This window comes from Acomys russatus, chromosome 3 (assembly GCF_903995435.1).
Source record: "Acomys russatus chromosome 3, mAcoRus1.1, whole genome shotgun sequence".
In the NCBI taxonomy this organism is placed as follows: Eukaryota; Metazoa; Chordata; class Mammalia; order Rodentia; family Muridae; genus Acomys; species Acomys russatus.
In genome coordinates this window covers 7327942-7341023 of record NC_067139.1, presented here as the reverse complement: position 1 = coordinate 7341023, position 13082 = coordinate 7327942, and the positions used below count along the sequence as shown (strand labels likewise).

Here is a 13082-nt window from a genome sequence, read left to right as displayed (position 1 = left end):
TAAGTCAAGTTTTTTTTTCTTTATTAGAAAACATTTAGCTCAAGCTATGTTACTATGACAATCATGTAAACACAATGGCTTTAGCCCAGGGAAATTTATGATTAAACTTTCCAGAGTATTGTTTAAGAAATAATAATCAGGTTATGCTGACCATTGCTTGGAAATTGATTTTTGCTGTATGCTTTTTGCAGGGTATACAGAACTGTTTGTGTTTCCTTTTTAGACTGTTGTCTTGCTTTATTGATTTTTGAATGCCCTATTGATTGTAAAAGATGAGAAACATCATGAGGTAATCTGTAATGAAAAAAATTGAACTTCACTTTAGATAAAATACTGGAGTTGTCCCAAGGAGTGACAGACAGAGAGCAAGTGAGATGGAGACAGAGACCGACAGACAGTAAGCATGTGTGAGAGAGACAGAAAAATAAAGTTCTTCTGGGCTTTAAGACCGTTTTGTACCACAGATAACCTGGATCGCCAGTATTTTTTTTTCCTTCATTCCTCAACTTCTCCTCAACAGCTGGCTTCTACGGCCAGTTGTTCCTCAAAGGTTGGTTTCCCTTAACCAGCTGCTCACCTCTTGCTCAATTCTCCCTACTGGGGACCCACCAAGACTTTCTCTTCTCTCTTCCTCACTGTTCCTGGAGCTGGTCTGTAGGACCTATAGTAAACAGAATGCCAGAGCACTTCACTCCTGTCTAACAGAATTTAGTGCTTATTGATTGACCAGTGTCTTCCGATCCTTGTATCTTCTAGTCTTTTCTCAGACTCAATAACCACCGTTCTGTTGCCAACTGCCATGAGTTCAGTATTTTATATTCAACATATGAGTGGAAGCATGTGGTATTTATCTCTCTGTGTCTGCCTTATTTCACTTAATATAGTGGTATTGACTAAGGACGCAGCTTGTCTACGATATTGCACGGTCTTGAGGTTTTGTGCCAGCGCTGCAAGAAGAGGAGGGAGGAGGGGGAGGGGGAGAACGGGTCTTATCCTAACAGTGTCCTTGAAAACGACAAACACCAAAGCCTTTTTATGACTGAACAGTATTCCATGGCATCTATGTATCACATTTTTTTTTCATTCATTCATCATTTGGTGCTTCCATTAATTAACTGTAGTCAAGTGCTGCAGTCTCTTGAACATACTGACTTCGTTTCCTTTAGCAGTATACCCAGTTAGAGGATTGCTACATTTAATTTTAGTTTAATGGAGTTTTTGAAATGGGTCTCGCTGTGTTGCCCAAGATGATCTCAAACTCCAGAGGTCATGTGATTCTCCTGACCCAGCCCCCTGAGCAGCTGGACCACAAGTCAAGGCACACACACACACACACACACACACACACACACACACACACATACTTTTTTTTTTTTTTTTTGAGGGAGCCTCCACACTCTTCTCCATAATGCTCATTTGCATTCTCATCAACAGGATGGCTCTCCTCTCCCTGGGCCCTCACCAGCACTTGTCATTTTGGCCATAGACATTATTACTGAGATGAGGCGATATTTTATTGTGAATGTTGTTCTTGATTTTTAAACAGGGTTTTTGTTTGTTTGTTTTGTTTTGTTTTTTGTTTTCTTTTTTTGTTTTTGTTTTTTTGAGACAGGGTTTCTCTGTGTAGCCTTGGCTGTCCTGGACTCACTTCATAGACCAGGCTGGCCTCAAACTCACAGTGATCTGCCTGCCTCTGCCTCCCGGGTGCTGGGATTAAAGGTGAGCGCCACCACTGCCTGGCTCAGGATTTGGTTTTGAAACTCTGGCTGGCCTGAACATCCTGACTCAGTCCCTTCGGTGCTGGGGTTACATGATGCATGCCGTCACACTCTCTTCATTGTGATTTTGACTTGTATTTCCTTGATGGCTAGTAATGTTAAATGTTTTTTTCATTCATCTCTGGTTAAGTACAAATCTAAATAGGCTTAATATCCATATGCATAAAATTATAGAACTCCAGTGGAGAAGATCTTTCTAGATTCATGAACAGTAGCAGTCAGTGTTATTAAGCCTGGCATTGTGGTGCACGCCTGGAATTCCAGCACTCAGCACCCAGCTTCCATGGCCCCGGAAGAGGAGAACACTGCTGCAGACCTGCTTCCCTGTAACCTGCATACCTGACGTCCCCACCGGGATAAGTTGGTAAATGCCTTAATTTCTTACTTTCTATGTTGTATAACTAGCAGTTTCAACATTTTGCATAACCTGAATCCACTGCTCCAGAACAAATTATCTCTTATTCTCTTTAAAGTGAGGGACATTTTTTTTTTCCTCTAACGACAGAGAATTAGAATTACTTTGTATGCCCTGGCTAACAAACAACCCGAGACTGTAAATTGTTAGTAAATAAATTCTGACATAATGGAAAAACACAAATGGGTTTGTGTTGCTGATATAGTGTGCTTATAGCAAGGAGTGTTCTCTTAGAAAACTCATTTTTTTCTTTCTTTCCTCTCTCTCCCTCCCTCCTTCCCTCCCTCCCTTCTTCCCTTTCCTAAGTAACACTGGGGAGTTGTAGCATTGGGGAAAAAAAGCATTGTGAAAGCTTTTCAGAAAGTAATCAGGTCTTATTCTAGGACTATGAGTTTGCAAGAAATATAGAATAAATCCAGACATATAAGATAGGCATTAGTAAAGGAGCACGCTAGAGAACTTGAAAACCTTTCTTTTATGTAATCTGTTCCATTTTCTAGAGTTTTGTGGAGACAAAGTATGCAGACAACACAGGGTGATTAGGGTTGGAAGGGATAGGGTGAGGCAGGGAAAGACAGAATGAAGGAAGGAAGAAGCAAGCTTTTCCAGGGGAAATGGAATGAATTTTTAAAATTAATTTATTCTTATTACATCTCAATGGTTATCCCATCCCTTGTATCCTCCCATTCCTCCCTCCCTCCCATTTTCCCCTTACTCCCCTCCCCTATGACTCTGCCTGAGGGGGACCTCCTCCCCCTTTATATGCTCATAGGGTATCAAGTCTCTTCCTGGTAGCCTGAGTGTTTTATAGCAGCGACAAAATAGCCTGATAGATTTACACTATCTCTTTCGTGAGGAAAACGAAACAAAACGTATGCTCAACTTATGATCCAAAAATATCGAGTGAACCTGTATCAGAGAATATGTACTGTGGGACTTCATGTGTGTTGAAAGCAAGCCAAAACAACAAGAAACCCCGCCAAGCAGCCGATTACATAGAGAACGCTGCAGCCCTGGGTGTGCTGGTCCTTGAGCGCGCAGTTTGGCCTAAGGCGATGAAACTGCCCGCAAGGAGGCGCTGTGGAGGCGGCAATGCTGCGGGATCGGCGCGTGACCCGCCGCGGCGGGTAGGCGACCTCCGGGGACCGGACCTCCAGGACCCGCCGCCGCTCAGTTTTCCTCTTGGTCCGCAGTCGCCTCCGCAGGCCGGGAACAGGACAGGGCGAATCACAGCCGTGCTTCCGCTTCTATCGTCAGTGTCGGCTGCCTCTATTAGAAAGTTAAAAAACAACAAAACAAAACAAAAACCACACACACAAAAAAACCAAGGTTCGGTATTTCTTAATCATGTGCTCAAAATCTGTGCGTAGATTTTAAAACTAAATGAAGTGGGAAGAAAAAAATTCCTGTGTCAGAAGTGGGATTCGAACCCACGCCTCCATACGGAGACCAGAACCCCCAACCAGGGAAGCTGCGCTTGAGTCTGGCGCCTTAGACCACTCGGCCATCCTGACACACGATGGCGAGCTGGAGAGTTTTTGCTGATATAGAGATTGCCCTGGCTTCCTGGATGACGTAGCATTGTCGAGGTTTGTTGGTAACGACTAAAAAAGATGGCCACCTGTGGAATTAAAATGGAAGAATATTTTGCCGAGGAAAAAGAAGTGGGGAAAAATTCATGCATAAAACTGGATGCAAATGTTTTGAGGACACAGCTTATGTGTTCCCCGTCTGTCACGTTCGCCAAGATTTTTGAGGAAGGAAGGAAAACCGGGTCATCTCCGCCGCTGGTGTTGCTTTCGGCCCTCAGAAATGCACTCCTGAGGCCGCGGACTCTGTACTGAAGTGACATTTGATGGCCAAATGCCACTCCGAGCAGCGCAGCGAACGTTCAGTGTTTGAACTGCAGTGTATCTGGGGCTAAATTCAAGAGTAGGAATACAGACTTGCACATTTTAATCAACTTTGTACCGATAGAATTTTATGTTTGTTTTTATCAGTACAAAAAGACTTTTTTCCCCTCTTTCTGCAAAGATTAAGTCTTTTTCTCAGCACGAAGATAATAATTTGAGGTTAGAATGCCTTATCTTAGACTCCCAGACTCTTATTTTCATAATCTATTTTTAATGATTAGAAAAAAAAACACGGTATAGTGAGCAATGAGCCTTTCTCCAGCATGCAAGTTCTGTTGTATTTTCTTTCATAAGCCATTGCTCTTTGGGAAGGAAGTTATATAGGAAGTGATACCCAACAAGGCATCATTATAATTAATGGTTGTAATTAAGGCACCTTTTATAAATTGTTTTTTTCCTAATTGCAAAGTCCATACGAATCGCAGAAAATAAACATATCAAAACTGAAAACCGCCCACAGCCTCATCTCTCAGCCATAACTGCTACTAACATTTGCCATAATTACACTAATTTTTCAAAAACAAACAAAACTCCTAACCGGTCATGTGTAGGGCGCACGTTGTCCGTTTGCTTTCCAAAGCAACACAATACACACACATTCTAAGTCAGTGGTTCTCAACCCGTAAGCTGTGATCCCTTTGGAAACCCTCTGTCTCCAAAAAAACTTACATTATGGTTCATAACAGTATCAAAATTAGTTATGAAGCAACAATGAAATTAGTTTTATGCTTGGGGGTCACAACAGCATGAGGAACTGTGCTAAAGGGTCACAACATTTGCAAGGGTAAGAGTCGCTACTCTTAAGTAGTCAAATACTTTTGCACAAATTTTAGTAACTGAAGGCATGCCTTTGGTTGTCCCCTAAATGGCTCCTATAGGCTCATATGTTTGGACACTTGGTCCTCAGTTGTTTTTCCTGTTTAGGACCAATTAGGTGTGTGGCCTTATTGGAAGAAGTGTGTTACTGGGTTTCAAAAGTCTGTGCTATTCCCAGCCAGCTTGCTCTCTGCCTCCAAATTGCAGACAAAGATATAAACTCTTAGTGATTGCTGTAGTGCCTGCCTGCTGCCACTCTCTTGGCCAGTATTAGAAAATTGCCTTACATTTTTAGAAGGGAGGATCACAAGATCAGAGTTTATTGATTTGTTAATACTGACTAATAATAATAATGATGATGATAATAATAATAATAATAATAATAATTTACTCTAAAGCGGAACAAGAAAGGATGCTAAGATTAAACAAGAAACTTAAACAGATTATTGTTTTCGAAACAAAGAAATCACACAACAAAAAGAAACCGAAACATTTTAAGAAATGAAACTGGATTTTTAAATAGATTTATAAGGTTTAAACACTTATGTTGGATTTGTATACTTTTTCAGTAAATTGCTTTCTAAGCTTTCATTTTAAAAAAATCTTATTGTGTGTACATGTTTTGCCTGCATGCACATGTTGCCACTGGAGGCCACAAAACTGGAAACCACGACGTATAAGCAAAAGACCTGTAAGATTTTTTTTTTAAAGTGCAGACAAAGCGTGTCATCTCTCTTCTTGCTCTAAGCAGTCTTCCCAGGAAGCCTTGGCCAATCTGGAATTACTGCTGGGTCTGGACTTGATTTCTTTGTGTTCTGCAACCAAAGTCCATCATGACTTCAGCAATCATGCCTTGCTATCTAATGACGGTAGGCAACCAAGTCAACAGCAATAGCCTGTGTTGCTTGGGGTGTAAAAAGTCTCCTTATGGGGGCTGGAGAGATGGCTCAGAGCACTGGCTGCTCTTCCAAAGGTCCTGAGTTCAGTTCCCAGCAACCACAGGGTGGCTCACAACATCTATAATGAGATCTGAGGCCCTCTTCTGGCATGCAGGCAGAATACCGTATACATAATAAATGAATCTTAAAACAAACAAACAAAAACAAAAAAACTCATGGGGGAATATCCCACACCTGGCACTGAGATTTTTCACTTAATAACCTATGTCTTTTGGAGGAAGTATGTTCTGCTCATACAGTGTGCCTTGTTCAAACTCCTTTTTAAAAATCATGTTTTAATTAGCTTACAAAGTAATAAGCTTCCATAAGGCTTGTTATAAATTCTTAGATTCTTTTAAACCCATCCCACACTTGCCACTTCCTGTCCTCATCCCCAGCAATCCTACATTAATTTTTTAAAAAGATTTATTTTCCAATTCTGTGTATATATCTCTGTTGAGTGTATGCATGTGTGTATGGGTGCTCATGAAGGCCAGAAGAGGGCTAGAGTTACACGTATCTGTGAACTGATATGGGTACTGGAAGCCAAACTCTGGCCCTTTAAGCCGAGTGTGGTGGTGTACACCTTTAATCCCAGCCCTCAGGAGGCAGAGGCAGGTGGATTGCTGTCAGTTCCAGGCCAGCCTGGCCTACAAAGCAAGTCCAGGACAGCCAAGGCTAACACAGAGAGACCCTGTCCCCCCCCCCCAAAAACAAAACAAAACAAAACAAAAACCAATAAATAAATAAAAACCCCCAAAACCAAACCAACCAACCAAAAACAGCAACAACAAAACCCAAACTCTAACCCTTTGTAAGAGCAGCAAGTGGTCTTAACCACTGAGCCATCTCTCCAGACCCCCAATCCTACATTTTAACAAAAAGCATCTTCTACAAGAAGGGATCTGAAAAGTCTGACAGAAGTGGAAGAAGTGGTAGGAACTTTTTAAAAACACAAACTAACAGGTGACTACACAAGTTAAAAAAAGAAAAGAGCCAGCACACAGTTGTAATCCCTAAGGCAGGAGGATCAGGAATTCTGGATCACAAGCAGCTCAGTGCCAGCTTGTATAGAGTAAAGCTCTGTCTCAGAAAACCAAACCAACCCTAACCAACAGAACCCCAAAGCCTTAGCTCTCCTCCTGTCACATAATGGATGATGGAGACTGAACCCGACTTTCTGCGTGGATAAGCAGGGAGGAACTCAGCGCTGATCAGCCCCGAGACCCACACACCCTTCACAGAGAAGCTGATTTCCCCATATCTTGTCCAGAATTTTTTTCTTTTCTTTCTTTCTTTTGGGTTTTCAAGACAGAGTTTCTCTGTGTAGCCTTGGCTGTCCTGGACTCACTTTGTAGACCAGGCTGGCAGAATTTATTTTTAGGTAATAAAGGAAATCTGAAGTGAAGATTAAGTGAAACTCAAAAATAGAATTCAGCATGGATTAGTAATTGTTGAAGTTGGGAGACGGTGCGGGAGTCTTTTCATTTGCATTGCTTAAACACTTTTACCAAGAGGGTCCTGAGTTCGATTTATAGTACCCGACAGACAGACAGACAGCTTTCCCTCCCTCCTATATTCTCTTCCTGTTTATTGTGAACCTTGAACTGGATTTAGAGAGCACATCTCATAAACACTGTATATGCTATGAAGGAAGAGACAGGAAAGTACCTAACGTGGATGCCCTACTACATTACAAACTTTGAATACAAAATTAACCCCACAGAAGGCAGATCCAAGCAAATTTATACAGAAAAGGAAATGTAACCAAGAGCATGCAATGCTTGGTGTTTTGGTTTTTTTATTTGTTTTTTCAAGACAGGGTTTCTCTGGTTGCTCTGCCTGTTATGTTTGGTTTTGTTAAGTTAGTAAAATCTAGAATCAGTCAGGAAGAAGGTTTCGGTAAGGAATTGTAATGGAGGTAAACATGTTTTTGTTTTGATCCCAAGTGTGGGATGGGGAACAGACTTGTGAGAGAACAGGTGATGTTTATCCACTAGAAGACGTGTGTGTGTGTGTGTGTGTGTGTGTGTGTGTGTGTGTGTGTGTGTGTGTGTGTGTGTGTGTGTGTGCGCGCGTGTGTGCGTGTTGGGGGCGGGGCGGGGCGCGCAGGGCTTGGTTTTTGCTAGCTGAAATGCATGCTGGGGCTTTTTGGGTCTTGGTTTTGTTTGGCTGTTCATCGTTCTACTTCGAGGCGCTCCAGAAAACACTCCCAGGCTCCGGGTTCCAGCTGCTGTTCCAGGGTCCAGCAGCAACCTTGGTTGAATTGCTGGTTTGCTGAAATCTTGCCGACTGCGCCAGGGGAATCACTCCTCTATGCTCAATGGTGAAGTCTTGCTTTGCGTGATTAAGGTTCTAGGTTTGATACAGTATTGGGGTGGAAGGGTACAGGAAGGATCTAAAGGAGAAATGTTGGCCTAGCATTTCTGTGCTATTGTAATGCACACAAAGGGCACCTGCAGTGTTTCATTTACCCTCAATTCTTTAGTTGCACTCACTTCTTATCCCTGACCCTTAATTGGCTTTTTTCAAGGACAGAAATGATGTTATCCTCAAAACTGGCTAATTATGTATCTGAGTCAAAGAGTCATTGTCTTTCATTGAAGAAGAGGAAACACCATCCTTGGCACACTAGGGCCATTTAAGGTTTTGGTCTTTTTTTGTTTGTTTGTTTTTTTAAGATTTTATTTATTATGTATACAGTGCTCGAAGGCCAGAAGAGGGCATTAGATCACATTACAGATGGTTGTGCGCCACCATGTGGTTGCTGGGAATTGAACTCAGGACCTTTGGAAGAACAGCAGAATAGTCAGTGCTCTTAACCTCTGAGCCATCTCTCCAGCCCCCCATTTAAGGTTTTTAATCAGAGGGGAGCTGAGAGGGAGGTAATTCTGTTATACATATCCTTTGGTCTAAATTTGAGACTAATGGTAATAACAAATAACTTTCATTGGTCATTTGACAGTTATTTGTCCTTATTTTCATACTGCCTTTAAATGGTTGGAAACTGTCATTCATATCCTCTGTTCTAAATATATTTAATACAGGGTAGGGGCCATGCGTTTTCCTTTATCCTCTGAGGGTCTCTTACAGGTTTGCTTTACTCTGGGAGGTGAAGTATGGGGTGGGGTTGGGGAAGAACCTAAGAGTTATAGACTCTAATATATTTAACTATATGCTCCAAGGACTAGAAACGTAAAGAATCTTCCTGTTCCTTGAGTCTGCCTTACAGCTTCACACTCTGATTCAGTGGATGAAAAGATGGCTTCTGGCTGGGTTGCAGTGGCTCACGCCTTTAATCCCAGCACTGGGGAAGCAGAGGCAGGTGGATCTCTGTGAGTGTGAGGCCAGCCTGGTGTACAGAGTGAGTTCCAGAACAGCTAGGGCTGAAAAGAAAAGGTTCCTTACCTTTCTGCAGATGAATGAATTCAGAATCAGCTTCAGGTTCACTTAGACTTAAAAAAAAAAAAAATGTGAAGATTTTGCGTGCGGTATGTATGTGCCCACATCTGTGCCTGGCTCCTGTGAAGGTCAGAAAATGGCATCAGATCCAAACGAGGGTCCTCTGCAAGAGCTCTCAGCCACTGCACCACCTCTCCAGGCCAGTTAGAAAGTCATTTATCCCATTCAAAATAGCAGGACTTTTCAAATTAAAATCTTAAATATTCATGAATTTAACACCACAAAAAAAAAAAAAAAAAAATTACTTAACAATATCACCCTTTGGCTGGTTCCTCTGGCCCATCTTCCTACACACTCAAGTAACGTTGATCCTTTGTTCATAAACTTAAGACGATAACATTTTTCACTCAACATTAAATTTCACCTTTAACATTAAAAAAAAATCTTTTTATAAACTATCTATTTGTGCACATGTGTACCTCTCCCCCATCTCTCATATACATGGTGCATGTGTAGAGGTCAGTTTGTCAAGCTTGGCGGCGGGCACATTTACCTACCGAGTCACCTTGCCAGCCTTAAACTTTATATTCAGTATTACTGAGTCTGCATGAGCATGGAGGTGGGCATGTGTGCCAGTGGTGCATGGAGGTCAGAGGACAACTTGGTGGAATCCATTCTCTCCTCTTTCATTGGCTTCCAAATTCTGTGGAGTCTCTTAACTTTGAGTTTCAGGGATTGCATTCAGGTTGCTGGGCTTGCTCAGCCAGTGCCTTTCCCTTGAGCCATCTTGCAGGGCCTAAGTTCACGTCTATATTTTTACACAAATCAGTAATTTTATTGTGTGCAAGACTGCTTCTTTGCTCCAGTCCTGCTTCCAATAAAAATATAGCAAGAAGCTGCAACTACTGTGCGGGGGGGGTGGGGTGGGGTGGGGTGTCTAGTAGGTATAAAGTAGACCCTGAGACCCTGTCTGCCTGGACACTGCCCATTGCTCTGTGTGTGTGGTGGGATACCTTCCTGGATAGATATGGAGTGTCCTCTTTGTGACTGAGATTCTGTCCCATTTTCCAAATGCAGATCTTTTATAGTGGACAGCTATAAGGCAGGTAGACTGACCCAGCAATTGGTGCTTCAAAGTCTCTGTCCCATAGTTCACATGTAGAGTGCGGTAGGTACATACATTTATTATGTGGCAGAAGTTGATGCATGTGGCCGTGTTAAATCTCACTTGAATCCTGGCTCTGCTGCTTCCTAGCTGCACTTTAGCTGAATCGTTATTTGCAACAACATAAGGGCACCTATATACATTCCATGACATTGTGATGGGCACTAAGGGCAACTGTATACACTCCATGAAGTTGGTATGGGCACTAAGCAACTGTGTAGAAAACGTCAGTCAAGCACTGTTGTGTATTATTGTGAACTGAATACATTTGTTGACGCTAACCCAGCTTTGTGGAAGCCACCTGGGTCCCTGGTTGGCTGAACTCTTTTTTTCCCCCTCAACACAGGGTTTCTCTGTGTAGCCTTGGCGGTCCTAGACTCACTTTGTAGACCAGGCTGGCCTTGAACTCTCAGTGATCTGCCTGCCTCTGCCTCCCTAGTGCTGGGATTAAAGGTGTGCGCCACCATGCCTGGCACTGAACTATTTCTTAAAACCTAAGAAATGAAGAGTTGGGACATTATTCATTCATTAGGACACATCTACCATCAGCTATGGAAGCACAATGCTAGACCAGGAACAAGTATGTATGAATGTGCATGTAGCTAAAGAATCCAGTATTCTGAGGCCATGTGCAGAAGCAGCTACAACCAGAAAACTTGAGTCTTAGTTTTCTGCCTCGTTCTAGCAGGAAACCTAGTAGAACCATTATATCTAAGGTAAACATGGGAATGAAATAATTGTCTCTTAAAGTACACTGACCTTGAAGAAATCATTGTAGAAAACAGTGATTTTTTTTTTTTTTTTAATTATCTGTAGAGCTGTTTTTCTGGAGGACTTTCTTTGCATGACTTTGGTCACAATACCATCCTGGCACCCCTGGAATGTCTTGCTTTATTAGGTACTGCAAACAGTAAGGACTAAGGATGCATGGGCCTGGTGTTTTCCTTCAGGAAACAGAGATTAGATTAGGGGCTTCTATGAGGAAAACTCTTGTGCCCCCCCAAACTTTCACAAACAATAAATCCACTTTTGTACAGCTGTTGGAACAGTCAGTCCACAGACTAGATCTCCCCCGCAGCCAGCAAGGCCTTAATCCAGCCTTGAGGGAACCTTTCGTCCATTGTCCCTGGCAGCTGAGGGACACTGATAACTTGGTTTCTGCAGTACATGGTGGCATCACCCACAAGCTTGGACTCGTTGTTTTGTGTTGGTGAGCATGTTTGGAGCCCTCCAATCTATTCCACTCAGAGCTGCACTATTTCGTAGACAATTTAAAAACAAGCACTCAGCTGGGCATGTGGCTTCTGCCTGTAATCCCAACACCCAAAGGGGCAAGGTGGGAAGATCACACCAAGTGTGAGACCAGTTTGGTTCTAAAAGATCCTGTCTCAAAAACAAAAACTCATAATAGTAATAAGCAGAGGCATTCACACAGGCCTAGAAACCCTATTCCAGTGACATCAGAGGCCCAGCCAACACAGGACTACAGGCCATGGATGCACCATGTTAGCTTCTGGGCATCGAGAAGTCAGTTATACCTGCAAGGAGGGGATTACAGACCCATATCGGAAAAATCAATAGCCCCCACCTCCACTTTTCACCCAAAACCAGGAAAAAAAAAAAAAAAAAGGCAATAAAAACATAGATATTGACTTTATTTTTAAGCAGTAGTATCGATTGGGACATGGTTCAGGAATGGAGTGGTGTTGAGGGAGATTCTGAGTGCTTGTTATGACATCTCAGTTTCTTCAAAAACACAAACTTGTTTCTTGGGAAGTGTTTCTGTACTGGATAGGAGTTTACTTGAGATTATTTGTTACAACTGGTTGTTTATATGCCTTTACGGAAAAAAATGTGCTTTTTTTTTCCCTCAATGTGGCATACCCCGTGGTCATACTCCTTTACTCAGGTGATTTGTCTTAACCCTCAGAGTGCAAATTGAATAAAGTTGCTACTGTGTGAGACATTAGTTCACCTCATTTTTAGGCTCCATTCCCCCAGTTCCAAGTCCCAACTAGAGTAGTAAACACAGCAAGGCATGGACCTAAAAGAAAGCAGGGCTTGTTCAAAATGATCCTAGCAAGGCTGTGGGACGGAGCTGCCCCTAAGGCCACATGTAAGGAAACACATTGCATCTCCACCCCAAAGGGAAGCAATCAAGCCCCGGAGTACTGCCTCAACGCTTCCAGAAAATTGAGTATGATGGCCACCAGCTCACCAACACTCCAGGGCATTCTTAGATGACATGCACCCAGCACCAGGATAGACCTTCCAACAGAAGGGAGGGAGCAAAAAGCCATTGGACAGTCACTGAGGCAGAGAGACACTGGTTTCAACTTTTAAGTCCTGTCACTACAGAGGCAGGACCATTCCTAACCATTAGTGTAAAATATTGTAACCCAAACTAGGCCGCATTAATGGGGTTAGTAAAACAAGTCAAAATCAGGGTAGAGGTACTGTTCCATGAAAGAAGTGAGGAGTCGCTCCAACAGTCTGCGGCTCCCGCATGTAGTCTCAGAAGTCAGAAACGACAAGTGTCTTAATTTGTTCGCTATTGCTATGATAAAACACTGACCGCCAGCACCCCGGGAGGAAAGACTTTATTCTATCACTGAGTCATGTGAGCGCAGGAGCTCAGGGAATGAAGGAGAACCA

At 42.6% G+C, this 13082-nt stretch overlaps 1 non-coding gene across 1 annotated transcript; it reads right to left on the bottom strand.

Moving 5' to 3' along the window:
* Nucleotides 1-3602: 3602 nt before the first annotated feature.
* Trnal-caa (transfer RNA leucine (anticodon CAA)) lies at nt 3603-3707 on the bottom strand. Its single transcript has 2 exons — nt 3670-3707; nt 3603-3648 (listed from the first exon to the last, which is right to left on the bottom strand). It is a non-coding gene; the product is annotated as a tRNA-Leu (tRNA).
* Between the last annotated feature and the right edge of the window lie 9375 nt (nt 3708-13082).